This window comes from Centropristis striata, chromosome 3 (genome assembly GCF_030273125.1).
Source record: "Centropristis striata isolate RG_2023a ecotype Rhode Island chromosome 3, C.striata_1.0, whole genome shotgun sequence".
Taxonomy (NCBI): Eukaryota; Metazoa; Chordata; class Actinopteri; order Perciformes; family Serranidae; genus Centropristis; species Centropristis striata.
In genome coordinates, this window is record NC_081519.1 from 44,981,710 (window position 1) to 44,998,723 (window position 17,014).

Below are 17,014 nucleotides of genomic sequence, written 5' to 3' on the forward strand. Positions count from 1 at the left end.
AGGAATTCCTTCAAATTAGATTTTGCAGGTCAAAGGTCAAGACCAGTGGGGCCTCACAGACACATGTTTTTGATCATAACTCAAGAATTCCCACAGAAATTATGAGACGAATGTCGAATAGGATAAAAACTCGATGACATTTTGTATCAACAAGCTCAAAGTTGAACTTTAACTTTATTCAAAGCAATAACTTCATGGAAGGATCCTGATACAGTAGATTATAACGAAAAAACTTTTTAATATCAGTCCTTCTGAACATGCTGTTGGTTGGTTCTCCAATTATTTATTGTCGAGAACACAATAATCTGTCCAGGTTTCTGGCTCTTCCTCCCTGCGTCAACAGGTGTGCCCCAGGGCTCGATCCCGGGTCCTCTCTTGTTCTCGTTGTACATTAATAATGTTTGTGATAGAGATAGATAGATGGATCCTTTAATGATCATGTATCGAATGCCTCATTTCACTTCTATGCAGACGATACAGTCATTTATTGTTCATCTCCTTCACTAGTTCAATCCCATCTAGCTGAACACAGACTGGTATTGGATGCAGAGAAATCAAAACTTATGATCTTTTCAAACGGTAAAGACTTGACTTCCAATTAGCCAAAGATAATTACAGTTCAAGGTGATGGAATTGAAAGGGTTAGGGCTTACAAATATTTAGGGATCACTATTGATCAGAAGCTGTCTTTTAAACCCCATATGGAAAGCCTTGTGACAAAAATTAGGATTATTTTTTGAAACAAATCTTGTTTCTCCCATCTGTCAAGGAAATATTTGATTTCTGCAACTTTTTTTGGTCATTTTGTGTCTTTTTTAAGTAATTTAGTTTTTTTCTGTCATTTTGTGTCTTCTTTTGGTCATTTTGTGTCTTTTTTGGTCATTGTGTGTCTTTTTTAAGTAATTTAGTTTTTTTTTCTGTCATTGTGTGTCTTCTGTTGGTCATGTTGATTCTGCCCCCAGGTAACTAGAGTTTGAGCTCCTGGTTTACAGGGTCAGTGGTCCTCAGCTGGTTCCTGCAGGACTCTGGCTGTCTCCTCCTGTCTGTCTTTATGTTCTGTTAACTCCTCATCGTGTCTCCTGTCACCTCCTCTCCTCACATTCCTCTCCTGAATACCTCCCTGTCATACCCAGCTGCTCTCTGATTGGCTGCTGAGAGGCCCCTCCCCCTCCTCCGTCCTCATGAATGGCAGCTTGTGTTTCTGCTCCGTTAGACGAGAAGCACAGCAATCTTTTCTTTCTGTCAGGAAAAGGCAGGAATGTGTGGTGTGACATTGTCCGACTGGTTGTCAGCAGACAGACTGAGAGGCTGTTTGTTGTTTCCTCTCTGCTCCCAGTCACAAGATGCTCCTGCTCCTCCTCCTCCTCCTCCTCCTGCTCCTCCTCAGTCATCTGAGGCTGAGTAATGATCCGTCAGCAGCTGTAGCAGGCTGATGACCAGGAGGACGAGGCCTGCTGGCCTCTTTCTGCTGCTCCACAGCAGTGAAAATGTCCTCACAACTCACTCTGGTCCTCCTCTACTGCAGGAACTTCACCTTTTTAAACAGAATGTCACTCTTTGCTTCAAACTTCTTCCTTTTGTTTCTATTGTGTTTTACAAAAGTGCATCATTTATCAGACAAGAGGGGGAAGATAGCAGAACAATAGAAGCATAGAGCTGTTTCCACTATCAGGTAATAGACGGACAATACCTGGAATAAGGAGGTCTCACTCCCTGAAACGCCCCTAATCTGAATACGAGAAGTCCTGAGGGTCTTTTATCAGGACTTCTTTAGTCCCTGTAGTAGAGCAGGGTCTTTATTCTCCCTGTAATCAGCCTGGTTACTGATTGGATAGAACGCTAAGCAGGATGTGACGTAGTACTGGACGCCACAACAACACGCAACATTTGTAAAAGCTGGTGAAGCAGTGTTGGCAACTTAGCAACTTTGTTGCTGAATTTAGCAACTTTTCAGACCCCCTTAGAGACTATTTTTCAGGAAAGCAACTGGAGACAAACCCAGAGACTTTTTCTGGTGTTATTGGAGACTTTTGGAGACTCGTTCTGACTCTTCTTAACGAGCCGGTCTCCCGCCGTTAGCGGCAGTTAGCTACAGTTAGCTCTGTAGCAGTACAGTGTGTATGTGCTAACAGGCTAACAGTTAGCTCTGTAGCAGTACAGTGTGTATGTGCTAACAGGCTAACAGTTAGCTCTGTAGCAGTACAGTGTGTATGTGCTAACAGGCTAACAGTTAGCTCTGTAGCAGTACAGTGTGTATGTGCTAACAGGCTAACAGTTAGCTCTGTAGCAGTACAGTGTGTATGTGCTAACAGGCTAACAGTTAGCTCTGTAGCAGTACAGTGTGTATGTGCTAACAGGCTAACAGTTAGCTCTGTAGCAGTACAGTGTGTGCTGCTGCTGCTTGAAAAATAGTCCCTAAGGGGGTCTGAAAAGTTGCTAAATATAGCAACAAAGTTGCTAAGTTGCCAACACTGCTTCACCGGCTTTTACAAATGTTGCGTGTTGTTGTGGCGTCCAGTACTACGTCACATCCTGCTTAGTGTTCTATCCAATCAGCAACCAGGCTGTTTACAGGGAGAATAAAGACCCTGCTCTACTACAGGGACTAAAGAAGTCCTGACAAAAGACCCTCAGGACGGCTCATATTCAGATTAGGGGCGTTTCAGAGAGTGGGACCCTCATTCTGGGTATCAGACTGTAGAGGAAACACGGCTATAGTTCGGCTCGCTTATCAACAGGGTCAACAGTTGCAGCAACAGCAGCAACAGCTGTGATCCTTTATAACTCCAGAGCCTGATAGACGCTCATTTCTGCAAAATCTTGTCGTTACTACATCAAATGTGAACACGAGGAGGACAGTGTGACTGATATTCATCTCTGATGTTCATAACTGACTTCAGAAAACAGACATTTGTTCTAGTTGTTCTGAATGCAGTTCATGAGGAAACTGAGGCTCCACTGAACACTTCAGAACAGAGAGAGAGAGTTTCCTGGAGACAACAGGAGGAACTCTTTACTGCTCTGCTCACAAACACACTGTTGGAAAAGCAGCAAGGCTATTCAGCTGTCAAGCAGATACACATGACTGATTTTAATAAGTTCTGTGCAGCTGTATTACTGGGTGGAGGAGTCGGTGGAGGTCAGAGGTCGGGGTTCCCTCCTGATAACTGCAGAAGTTCCCTGAGAACCTTCTGAAGGTTCTCTACAGATCAGCTGCAGCTGAGAGTCTAACAGAACATTCTGCATTCCTGTCTCCACGCCAGCTCACAAAATGTAAACACATGCTGACGGAGTTACGTTATGTTCCTGAGGAGGAGGAGGGGGAGCAGGAGGAGGAGGAGCAGGAGGAGGAGGAGGAGGAGGAGGAGGAGGAGGAGGAGGAGGAGGAGCAGGAGGAGGAGGAGGAGCAGGAGGAGGAGGAGGAGGAGGAGGAGCAGGAGGAGGAGGAGGAGGAGCAGGAGGAGGAGGAGGAGGAGTTATACGCTGCAAAAAAAGGTGTTTAGTCTAAAACCAGATCAAACAGTAAATCTGAGGGAAATGATCTTGCTGCATGGATAATTTACCTTGACAAGATTTATTAAATTAAGATTATTAAATCTTAATTCAAATTAAGAAATGAACTCTTAAAACCAGATAAATTAAAGCTGCCAGCAGCGATGAACTGGCCCCAGCAGAGTGCTTGTTTGAAGAGTTCATTTCTTATTTTAAGCGTTCAACATTTAGCTTATTTCTAGATTTAATAAAAAACTGAAAAAAATAGACAGAAACGCAGAAAAAATGAGACAGAAAAGCAGAAAAAAGACAGAATACAGAAAAAAAAAATTGCTCAGAAAAACAGGAAAAAAATTACCATGAAAAACGAAATAAATAGTCAGAAAAAGAGAATTTTTTTTTCAGAAAAACAGATTTAATAATCTTACTTTAATAAATCTTGTCAAGGTAAATGATCCGTCCATGCAGCAAGATCATTAATAATCAGATTGAGTGTTTTATCTGTTTTTATCTGGTTTTAGAGCTTTTTATCAGAGCTCCAGGACTGTTCTGGACTGTGAGGACGTGAAACTAAAAGCAGCAGCATCAGTCAGAGTCTCCAGAGCCTTTGAGACGTTGTTCAGATGAATCATGGTCCTCATAATGACGGCGGTCCTCTGATGGAGACCTGACCTCTTCCTCTGATGCTCACATTGATTTTTTGGTCTCTTGGCTGTGATGGACAGCAGTAATGTTGCTTTAATGCTCCTTCTCCTCCAGCTGTTTGTCTCGTTGTCCTCAGAGGAACACATGATGGTTTAGCAGGACTTCAGACACAAAAACAAGACATAAAGAACTAGAATTAATCAAATACATGCTGGAAACAAGTCAAATGATCTGCCAGAGCAGGAAGTTCATCTTTCTTTGTAAGAATTCTTTACACTGCAAAAACTCAACATCTTGACAAGTATGTTTTCTAATTTTAAATCAAAATATCTGATCACACTTAATATCAGACCAAATCACCTAAAGAGATAAAGGAGCTTGTTTTAAGACATCCTGCACCTGAAATCATCTTGTTTTGAGTCATATCTCAGATGAAACAAGCTTTTTTGACATTTCATAAGGTTTTTAAGCTGCTGTGTTATTTGTAAAACATGAATATTCTTCTTTCAATAAATAGACTTAACCTGGATTGAGACAACACAAATAGTTACAAATATCTAGAAACTGGAAAAACAATGATATGTTGAAATAAATCCAAATATTCTTATTTTGTGCGTCTCTGGCTTGAAAAGCCCGACTGTAATAACATTAAAATAAGCAGAAATACTTGAAACGAGCACGTTTTGGTGATAGAAAATACTTTAGAAATATCATTTAAACTTCATGCAACTAAAACTCTCAACTGGAGCCAATATTTGAGGTAAAAACTCACCATATTCAACAGTTGAAGAGATTGAAAAGCATGAAAAAACTCACAATGTCAATCCTAAAAACAAGTCTTTACACAATAAGATCATTAAATAAGCACATAATAATAATACTAATAACTAAATAAGCACATAAAGCTATGGTCAGTAGGTAAATTATACCCAGAACAAGATAATTCAGATTCTATTGATGGATAGAAGAAGAAAATACTTGGTAGCTTCATGTTTTTTACAGTGCAGATGTTTCTTCTGCTGAATTATCAGTTTAATCTTCACAGATCCAACGTCAGATGAAAATCGTTGCGATTGGCTCCTTGAGGAGTTACACAAAGAAAACTACATCATTTTTATTGATTGATCTATTGATTTTATTTCTCTTTCCCCTGTAGCTCCATGTGTCCACATACAGTTAAAGTAAAGGCCTCCATCCATTACTGGAGTTAATAAGATGATAGTATAGACCAGGGGTCTGAAACTCTGATTACCTGGGGCCTCTGGAGGCAGGATGACAGAAAAAGACACAAAATTATTAAAAAGACACAAAATGACTAAAAAAAGACACAAAATTACTAAAAAAGACAGGAGTCAAAACTAATTTTAAACGTGTAAAATGAGTGTATTTTGTGTCAGAAGAAGAAGAATTGTATTAATTGTGTGGTCCACACAGGCTGATGTTGGTAACTGTGTGAAGAGTTTTGAAAAAGCGTTAAAGTATCAAACACAACGAGTCATAGCGGTTGTAAAAAACAACGTTGTAGTGATGATGTCATGGGAACGCCGGGACTCGAACCCGGTACGGGGAATTAAAGATGGCGGCCCGCAGCTCCTGATGAGGAAGAGGTCTAGTCCTATATTATTATATATAAGTCAAACCGTGGCGTGAACCCGCCTCCTCTGATTGTGCGTTGAGACGCGTTGAGGACGCGTTGAGGACATGTTGAGGACGAGTTGAGGACGCGTTGAGGACGCGTTGAGGACATGTTGAGGACATGTTGAGGACGCGTTGAGGACATGTTGAGGACATGTTGAGGACGCGTTGAGGACGCGTTGAGGACATGTTGAGGACGCGTTGAGGACATGTTGAGGACATGTTGAGGACGTGTTGAGGACGCGTTGAGGACGCGTTGAGGACATGTTGAGGACGCGTTGAGGACATGTTGAGGACATGTTGAGGACATGTTGAGGACATGTTGAGGACATGTTGAGGACGCGTTGAGGACTCGTTGAGGACTCGTTGAGGACGTGTTGAGGACATGTTGAGGACGCGTTGAGGACGCGTTGAGGACTCGTTGAGGACGTGTTGAGGACATGTTGAGGACATGTTGAGGACGAGTTGAGGACGCGTTGAGGACGCGTTGAGGACATGTTGAGGACGCGTTGAGGACGCGTTGAGGACGCGTTGAGGACTCGTTGAGGACGTGTTGAGGACATGTTGAGGACATGTTGAGGACGAGTTGAGGACGCGTTGAGGACGCGTTGAGGACATGTTGAGGACGCGTTGAGGACGCGTTGAGGACTCGTTGAGGACGTGTTGAGGACATGTTGAGGACATGTTGAGGACGAGTTGAGGACGAGTTGAGGACGCGTTGAGGACGCGTTGAGGACATGTTGAGGACGCGTTGAGGACGTGTTGAGGACGCGTTGAGGACATGTTGAGGACGCGTTGAGGACGTGTTGAGGACGCGTTGAGGACATGTTGAGGACGCGTTGAGGACATGTTGAGGACGCGTTGAGGACGAGTTGAGGACGCGTTGAGGACGCGTTGAGGACGAGTTGAGGACGAGTTGAGGACGCGTTGAGGACGCGTTGAGGACATGTTGAGGACGCGTTGAGGACGCGTTGAGGACATGTTGAGGACGCGTTGAGGACATGTTGAGGACGCGTTGAGGACATGTTGAGGACGCGTTGAGGACGTGTTGAGGACATGTTGAGGACGCGTTGAGGACGCGTTGAGGACATGTTGAGGACGCGTTGAGGACATGTTGAGGACGCGTTGAGGACATGTTGAGGACGCGTTGAGGACGCGTTGAGGACATGTTGAGGACGCGTTGAGGACATGTTGAGGACGCGTTGAGGACGCGTTGAGGACATGTTGAGGACGCGTTGAGGACGCGTTGAGGACATGTTGAGGACGCGTTGAGGACGCGTTGAGGACATGTTGAGGACGCGTTGAGGACATGTTGAGGACGCGTTGAGGACATGTTGAGGACGCGTTGAGGACGCGTTGAGGACATGTTGAGGACGCGTTGAGGACGCGTTGAGGACATGTTGAGGACGCGTTGAGGACGCGTTGAGGACATGTTGAGGACATGTTGAGGACGCGTTGAGGACATGTTGAGGACGCGTTGAGGACGCGTTGAGGACATGTTGAGGACGCGTTGAGGACGCGTTGAGGACATGTTGAGGACGCGTTGAGGACGCGTTGAGGACGTGTTGAGGACATGTTTTGTCTCATGGCGTCCATCAGGACGTCTGCAGCGATGCTGTCTGTCTGTCTGTCATATTTTAATATTTTCAGCTTCTCTCTTCATTCTCCTCAGGAGGAAAACGCTGTCGTGTCCCACTCGGTGTGTCCTCCTTATCAACACGCTGCAGACACACTGTTATCTAACACACACACACACACACACACACACACACACACATTCCTGTAAATCTGTCGTTAAAGGAGAAACTGTTAAAAATGATGAAAAGTCATTTAGAGAAACAACAGAAGCTGCTGCTGGATTAAACACACACACACACACACACACACACACACACACACAGACACACACACACACACACACACACACACAGACACACACACACACACACACACACACACAGCGTTCTCTTGTACAATAAACTTTATTGACACAACCATCAGGTTTAACAAACAGCTGCTTCAGACCACATGATGTCTTCTCACACTAGCTGTTGTTGTTGTTGTTGTTGTTGTTGTTGTTGTTGTTGTTGTTAAGGTGACCACCAGTCACCAGTTTTCACTTTTCTAAACGGTGTCATGAGGATGTTTTTGTCGTGCTCCATCAACATCAGCAGCCTTAAAACAATCATCTAAACACCATATCTCTACAGGAATATACTGTCATATTTAATGGTACAATCTTTAATTCATGCAGCATTTATAAAGTATTTTCTGGTCAATTATATGGCAGAACAGCGTTTCTTTAGATGGAAAAACTTTATTTATACAGTAAAATATGTAATAAAATGTCAACCTGAAACATGAAATCAACAGTGTTAATATCATTTTACCGTAATATTATAAAAAGTTGCACCGTATTTTATTTAAAAGTTGCTTATTTCTTGTGTTTTGTCAGTTGCTAACTGCACCAAGGACAAACTAACAACGTCTCTGATGTCATCAGAGTGAAACTGATTATTTCCCTCCCTGAGACTGGGACCTGCTCCAGAATGGAATGGATCCTCTCCTCCCAGTGCTCCTCCTCCCAGTGCTCCTCCTCCCAGTGCTCCTCCTCCCAGTGCTCCTCCTCCCAGTACGTTTCATCCCAGTCAGGCCACTGGTTGTTCTGTAACAAACACACACACCTCCTCCTTCATAGACTTCTATAGGAAGCAGCTGATGTCAGTGTTGAAGGGAAGCCCTGTATGAGTCTGCCCACTCTAACACTGTGTACTGGGAGCACTGGGAGCACTGGGAGCACTGGGAGCACTGGGAGCACTGGGAGCACTGGGATCAGCAGCAGCTTCCTCCTCTAAATCACCAGCGGTGCTTCTGTTTCTGCAGCTTATCAAGGAGGAAATGTTGAGCAGTCGGCCACAAATCACTTCTCCTTCCTTCCTCCTTTTGCTTTGTTTCATGTTCCACAAGCTGCTGTTAGGCCCCGCCCCCTTTAGACCCCGCGCCCTTTAGGCCCCGCCCACTGCACACTGTAAAAAATAAACTGGTATTTTTATGGTAAAAACCAGAAGAACTTTACTGTAATAAATACGGTGCAACTTTTTCTAATATTACAGTAAAATGATATTAACACTGTTGATTTCACATTTAAGATTGTCATTTAATTCCATATTTTACTGTATAAATAAAAAGTTTTTCCATCAAAAGAAACGCTGTTCTGCCATATAATTGACAAGAAAATACTTTATAAATGCTGCACAAATTAAAGATTTTCCCATTAAATATTACAGTATATTTCTGTTAGAGATATGGTGTTTAGTACATTTCACAGTGAGAAAAAGTATTTTTACAAAAAATAAATGCAAATATTACGGCTTACACGTTAAAACTTTATCTCAGAATATCAGTTGCTTTCACTTAAATTTGCATCTAAAATCTCAGATTTTTTTAATTTTTTAATTTTTTATTTTACCCGTTAATTTACCGGTTTTAATCTCAAAGAATATGTGATTTATTTTTCTCAGAAATGTGAGTTTTTGTCATGTTTTTTGCAGTGTAGCTGCAGCTTTTCTCTAGTTACTGCAGACCTCCAGCAGCTACAAACTAAATGATCTGATTTTAAATGGGTTAAAATTAATAAATGCATCTTTATTCCTGAGGCAGCTTCACCTGGCTGTTTTTATATTTCACATTAAAATAAATCAATAAAACCAACGTGTAGCCACGATCCTGCAGGTAAAACCACACAGGTAATGAGTGGAGGAGCTGAAAGCACAAAGAGAGATAAATAAGGTCTCCACCCTGAACACCAGACTTCTGTGTCCAGAGAGTTTCAGCTTTATAGAAAACAACAGACAGTCTGTTCTGCAGCGACGCTTCTTTAAAATGTCTCTTTCCTCCAAATGAAACTCTTCTGTCTGCTTGTTTACAGCAGCAACACATTTTATTGTTATTAATCTCTGCAGATAAACTTCCTGCTGCTGCTGCTAATGGTTCACAGGCAGCTCTGACCAGCACACTGTAAAAAATGTCTGGAGGTTTTAGGGTGAAAAACTGTTAAACCATGACAGAAAAAGACGTAAAATAATAAATGAGTTAATTCAGTTTCACTAACAATGAAACACTGTAAATGTTTATATCAGACAAAACAGGATTTATTACAGTTTTTTGGGAGAAAAATAAATTACTCCAAAAAAAAATTAAAATCATTTTTCTCACTGTTAAATGTACTAAACACCATTTCTCTAACAGAAATATACTGTAATATTTAATGGTAAAATATTTAATTTATGCAGCATTTATAAAGTATTTTCTGGTCAATTATATAGCAGAACAGCGTTTCTTTTGATGGAAAAACTTTTTATTTTTTACTATAAAATATGAGGAGGAGGTGTGTTGTGTGTGTGTTGTGTGTGTAGTGTGTGTGTGTTGTGTGTGTGTGTTGTGTGTGTGTGTGTGTTTAGTGTGTTTAGTGTGTTGTGGGTGGAGCTCCACCTGGCGGTGTTACCTGCTGCTCTCTCAGCTGTTAGCCCTGCGGAGCTCGTTAGCTGAAGCTAACAGCAGGTTTGACTGCAACAGATGCTGAACTTCAGAAGATTCTGTTCAAAGAGCTCAGAGGAACCAGAGGAACATGAATATTACATATGCAGCGTTAAAGCTCACCACTCTGACTGGTAACAGGCTGGGAGAGACTGGGAGAACTGGGAGAACTGGTCTTATATCTGCACTGACGTGTGTTCAGTCTTTGGAAAGGGACATGTTGTTGTTGTTTGTTGTTTGTTGTTTGTTTGTTGTTGGATTCTAAATGAAACAATCCAAGCGGCTGCTTGGAGGCTGTTCACTGTAAAAAAGCAGTTTTTTGGCCTAAAACAGTGATTTAAGTTGGTAAAACTTGGAAATATAAATTATTGGCATTTAGGGCAATAATGTAAGTTAGCACAACAAAGGAAGCCAGTTGTCTGCTCAAAAACAAGTTGGTGAGTTGTTGTTACTTATATCTTTAAGTTGGGGTTCACAACAAGGGACAATAGTTCTGATAACTCTTATTTATCTGTTGGGAAATTAGGTCATTAGCGAAAGCTAGCGGCTAACTGATGCTCGCGGCTAACTGATGCTAGCGGCTAACTGATGCTAGCAGCGCTGCTTGTTACAGCTACAATAGTAGCCATTAGCGTATCAATGCTAACTCAAAATTGTGGTCACAACATTAGCTGACATAGAGTTGAGCAAAAACAAAACTTAAAATATTTAGTTTAATTGTCCAACTTAAAATTGTATCGAAGTTTGTTGCCTTGAAATTTTGAATTCACCCAACTTTTCTTTTTCTGCAGTGTTGGTGTCTGATGGTGGAGGAGTTAGAAATGTCTCCGTTTTAAAAGAAATGACATGGTCTCTCTCTGAGTTAGAGTCTGATAATAATCTCTGTGGACCATGAAGGTTGATGATGATGAGTTGGTGCTGAACATTAATCAGGAACAGCTTCTTCTCCTCTCACATCATATTTAGTTTATTTTGGCTCTCAGTCGGCTCCACCTGGTCCCGACGGAGGTTCAGGGTGGAGCGTGATGTCATCAGCGTAGAGATCACCCAACAATCACTTTATTCTGATAAACAGGTCTAAAAACCAGATAAAAACTCTTAAAATCATAAATGAACTGTTAAAACCAGATAAAGTAAAGCTGCCAGCAGTGATGAACTGGCCCGAGCAGAGTGACCTGATGATTATTTGGTTTTTACCAAGATAAAAAAAAACTTTTTGTCTCTTATTTTGGTGATTTTTTATGTCTTTTGTGTCTTTTGGGGTAATTTTTTGTCTTTTGGTGCCTTTTTTGTGATTTTACGTCTCTTGTTTCTTTTTTGGTCATTTCACATCTTTTTGTATCTTTTTTTCGTAAATTTGTGTCTTTTTACATCTTCTTTTGGTCACAAAATGACCAAAAAATGGACAAACCAGATAAAGTAAAGCTGCCAGCAGTGATGAACTGGCCCGAGCAGAGTGACCTGATGATTATTTGGTTCTTATTAAGATAAAAAAAAACCCTTAGATTTAGAAGTGTTAGATCATTTATCTGGTTTTAAGAGTTAATTTTTTATTTTAAATGTTCAACATTCTTATTTCTAGATTTAATTAAAAAACAGGAAAAAAAAATCAGAAAACCAGGAAAAAAATGATTAAAAAAACGGGAAAAAATGAGTCAGAAAAGCAGAAAAATAGTCAGAATAACAGGGAAAAAATACTCAGAAAAACAGAAAAAAGTCAGAAAAGCAGAAAAAATTACTCAGAAAAACAGAAAAAATAGTCAGAAAAAGAGGAAAAAGAAGAATAAATCTTGTGAAGGTAAATTATGTGTCCATGCAGAAGATCGTTTCCCTCAGATTTACTGTTTTATCTGGTTTTAACATGTTTTTTACAGCGTGTTCTGGTGTTTTGGACTCGTGTTCTCATGTTGAAAGTGTAAAACATAAACTTTGTTTGTTGGAAACATTTAATTTCCTGCTGCGATATGAAAGTCATGTTCTCTTTAGTGTGAAGTCTATCTGAGGGAGCAGCATGTGGGCGTGGCCCTTATCAGCTGGCTTTGATTAAAGCCTCCAATCTGATTGGTCCACTGGGAAACTGGGCGTGGCCTCAGATCGAGACTTCAACCTGCAGCTGCAGGCTCTGAAATATTACTGACATGATTATTATTATGTATTAGGGCTGGGACAAACTGATAAATGATCTAACGCTTCTAAGTCTAAAGGATTTTTTTATCTTGGTAAGAACCAAATAATCATCAGGTCACTCTGCTCGGCCAGTTCATCACTGCTGCAGCTTTAATTTATCTCTTTTCTACATTTTTTTGTCTCTTTTGGTCATTTTGTGACCAAAAGAAGATGTAAAAAGACAAAACATCACCAAAACAGACACAAAATGACAAAAAAAGATACAAAAAGACACAAAAAAGGCACAAAAAGACATGAAAAATACACATATAAAGACAAAAAGGCGTATAATGACCAAAAAAGACACAAAAAAAGACACAAAAAGACACAAAAAAGACATAAAAAAAGACAAAACATCACCAAAACAGACACAAAAATGACAAAAAAAGATACAAAAAGACTCAATAAAGTCACTAAAAGACATGAAAAATACACATATAAAGACAAAAAGGCGTATAATGACCAAAAAAGACACAAAAAGACTTAAAATGACCCAAAAAAAAAGACACAAAAAGACACAAAAAGACACAAAAAGACGTATGACGACCAAAAAAGACATAAAAAAGACAAAAGTTTTTTTCTATCATGGTGAGAAACCAGTAGTTTCCAGTGTGGACGTGTTAACCAGGTGAATAAACCAGAATAGTGAATAAATCAGTCTGTAGATCTCTCCAGGACAGAATGTGAAGGTGGATGTCCACATAGTTTTGTCCACTTGTGATATTTAGACTGAGCTTGTTGTGTCCTCCAGCATGTTTACTGTACACACACACACACACACACACACACACACACACACACACACACTGACCCTACCATCAGGACGTCTCTCTCGTCATATTAACACATTAAACAGACAAACATCTAAAATAAGGGAAGTTAGATGAGTTCAGGTTGATCTGGTTCAGGAGTCACAACCCTGTTTGTTGAGCAGCGTTTTACAGTAAACAGGTGGAACACCTGAACACACCTGAAACACCTGAAACACCTGAAACACACCTGAAACACACCTGAAACACACCTGAACACACCTGAAACACCTGAAACACCTGAACACACCTGACACCTGAACACACCTGAAACACCTGAACACACCTGACACCTGAACACACCTGAAACACCTGAACACACCTGAAACACCTGAACACACCTGAAACACCTGAACACACCTGAAACACCTGAACACACCTGAAACACCTGAACACACCTGACACCTGAACACACGACACACCTGAACACACCTGAAACACCTGAACACACCTGAAACACCTGAACACACCTGAAACACCTGAACACACCTGAAACACCTGAACACACCTGACACCTGAACACACCTGAAACACCTGAACACACCTGAAACACACCTGCAGACTCGTCAGTCAGTCTTGAAAAACAAACGCTACAACTACAAACTGTTTGTATTAAAAGCAGCATTTCAGTGAGAAAAAGTAGTTTTACAAAAAATAAATGCAAAAACCACAGTGATGCTTGTACATATATTACAGTATATTTTTGCTACAAACACGGTGTATGGAGTATTTTACAGTGTTTCATTGTTACTGAAACTGAATTAACTCATTTATCATTTTACATCTTTTACTGTCATGGTTTAACAGTTTTTCACCCTAAAAGAGAAGAACAGAGTGACTCTCTCACCTGAGTCTCATGATCCAGGTGAACTAGTGGTCTGGACTCTTTGTCCTCTGAGGACTAAAACCTTTAGTGGACGAATAAAAATAAAGTAAAAAAAAACAAAACCTAGTGGACGTTTGTGTCTGATGAGGACCAGAAACATTAAAGGGGACGGAGCACTAAATCCTGCTGCTCGCTCTGTTTCCTTCATCTGCTGCTACAATACAAGCTTTATCTGACTGGACTCACACACAGAGACACTCAGACACCTGGGGACGGACACAGCGTCTGATGTGTCCCCCTAAACCACACACACACACACACACTACATGCCTGTGTGTGGTGTGTGTGTGTGTGTGTGTGTGTGTGTGTGTGTGTGTGTGTGTGTGTGTAGAGCTTGAGGGCAGTAAAAGGATTATTAAACCTCTGGATTCTCTCCAGATGTTGCTGCTTTGTTTGGTTCAGGATCCGTCTAATCCCTGGAGCCTGCTTTGGTTCAGAAGGACATGAAAGGCATGAAGGACATGAAGGACATGGAGGACATGGAGGACATGGAGGACATGTCCTCTGTGCTCCCGTGTCCCTTTCAGTCCATTAGTCTCAGTGTCTCTGTGTCTTCATCTGCTGCAGTGGATCAGTGGAAACACACCAAATATTTTCCTAATCGATTAATCCGACAATTACTTTCTCTATTAATGGATTCATGAATATAAGAAGACAAAATGACTAAAAAAAGACACAAAATGACTAAAAGAAGACACAAAATGACAAAAAAAAGACACAAAATGACTAAAAAGACACAAAATGACTAAGAAAAGGTTGAAATCATGAAAAAAAGGTCAAAATGAGAAGATTATTTACAGTACAGGAGATAAAACATACTACACAGAACTACTGTTATCTGATAGATCTGTGATCAGATTTGACTTCAGCAGAAATACAAGGTTCATGTCCATGCAGCAAGATCATTTCCCTCAGATTTACTGTTTGATCTGGTTTTAGACCTTTAGATTTACTGTTTGATCTGGTTTTTAAACACCTTTTTTCAGTCTAAACTGATTTCTATTTGTGCATTTCCTCCTAAATTCATGCTGACATCATAACGTCCTCTTTGTGTAAATGTTTTGCCTGTATTAGAGTTTTATCTGCAGTTTAATATGTGTGAATGTGGTTTAGACCGACACCAGCTGCCCTGGTTACACAGGTTACCGAGGTTACCGAGGTTACCGAGGTTACCGAGGTTACCGAGGTCACCGTGGTTACCGAGGTTAGCAGAGCAGGGTGAAATAAATAAAGACAAACAGGAAACTGAGACCACAACCTACCTGCAGGTTTCCTCTCTGACTCATCCAGCAGGTATCAGGAGGCCACGCCCCCCTCAGGATCATTCATCACCAGGACCTCTCTCTGGCTGTGTCCCAATGTCAAGGATCCTTCCTTGGTAGGATCCTTCCTTGGTAGGATCCTTCCTTGGTAGGTTCCTTCCTTCAGAGTCGGGTCCTCCGAAGGCGAGGCCAGAGTCCTTCCTTTGACTGGTGTAACATTAATGGGACAGCCTTCGGAAGTGTGCAGCTGTGCGTCATTGTGTAATTGGACGTCCTGCTTAACTTCAGCGCCGCTCTCGGCCTTTTGGCTAAGATCAAGTGTAGTATCTGTTCTTATCAGTTTAATAAAGATCAATAAATAAATTCAGCGCCGCAATTTCAAAATCAGTTCACCACATGATGTGTCTCTGGCATCAGCACTCTGACACATATTATATAATTATTATTATATTTGTAAAAATGTTAGAAGATGCTTTAAGGTTGAATCTCCATGATTTATCAAGTAAAAACCATAAAGTGGATTAAACCTGAATATTTAACTGATCCTGGCTGAATTCGGCCGCTACTTAGTGCCATGAATGCAGCGGCGCATAATTCAACATGGAAATATATTCTGTGATTTTTTTATTATTTTATTATTTATTATATTATAAATAACAATAACCGATAATAGCGGACTTTCGGTCCCTGTAAACACAATAAAGAAATGTATAACTTTCTGAATGGCACAGTTGCACATAGTACATCATCATCTGCATATAAATTAGTAAACAATAACTTTAGCGACTGAGACGCATTAATTAACTTAACCGGCAATGTATCAAGATGACGTTTATTATCTTTAGAGAAATATTCTGGCATATGCTTATTCATATGTTTTTGCTTGACTTTGACACACACGTTTTGTAAGTTATGTGACAACATTCAGTGTAAACTGTAAATACATATTTAAATGCAGATTGCGCCGCCGGCGTCGCTGTTTCTACGCTCGCCATTTTTAAATCTCCCGGTAGACCGGTGTGCGCAATGCTCTATGGGTAATGGGAGCGCACAGAGGATTCACACATGCATCCTCGGAGTTTGGACAGAAGAAGGACTCTGTCCTCCGGAGGATCCTGGACGTTGGGACAGTCCTTCAGCTGATGTCGATGACGTAGTGTCCTTCAAATGTCTCTGTCTCTTTAACCCCTCCCACTCCGTTTACATGACCCAGTGGACACCCCCGCCACAATAAGAGCCCTCCCAGACCCTTTATCTATTATTATCTATTATTATATTATTATGATGTATTGTGTGTGAGTGGAAGAGGCTCTCAGTCCTCCTGAACTGAAGAGGATCACTGACCGCCTGTTCCTCCTGAAACACACTGCCTCGTCTAACGTCTTTTACTGTCAGCAGTTTTTCTTTTTCTTTTTCTTTTTGTTTGTTTACAGTGCATTGTGGTTATTGTGGTCATTGTTGACACCAGACAGGACAGTTGTTGGTCCTCCAGGAGAATAAACTCCAGGATTTAGTCTGTTATCTTGGTATCTTTTATTCTCTCCGGGGGAGTTTCTCTTGTGGCCTCCAGAGTTAGCTGCTGC

General features: G+C 41.1%; 1 non-coding gene across 1 annotated transcript; it reads left to right on the forward strand.

Moving 5' to 3' along the window:
* The first annotated feature begins 15,717 nt into the window (after positions 1 to 15,717).
* Positions 15,718 to 15,907, forward strand: LOC131969219 (U2 spliceosomal RNA). The gene has a single exon (XR_009394102.1). It is a non-coding gene; the product is annotated as a U2 spliceosomal RNA (small nuclear RNA).
* The last annotated feature ends 1,107 nt before the right edge of the window (positions 15,908 to 17,014 follow it).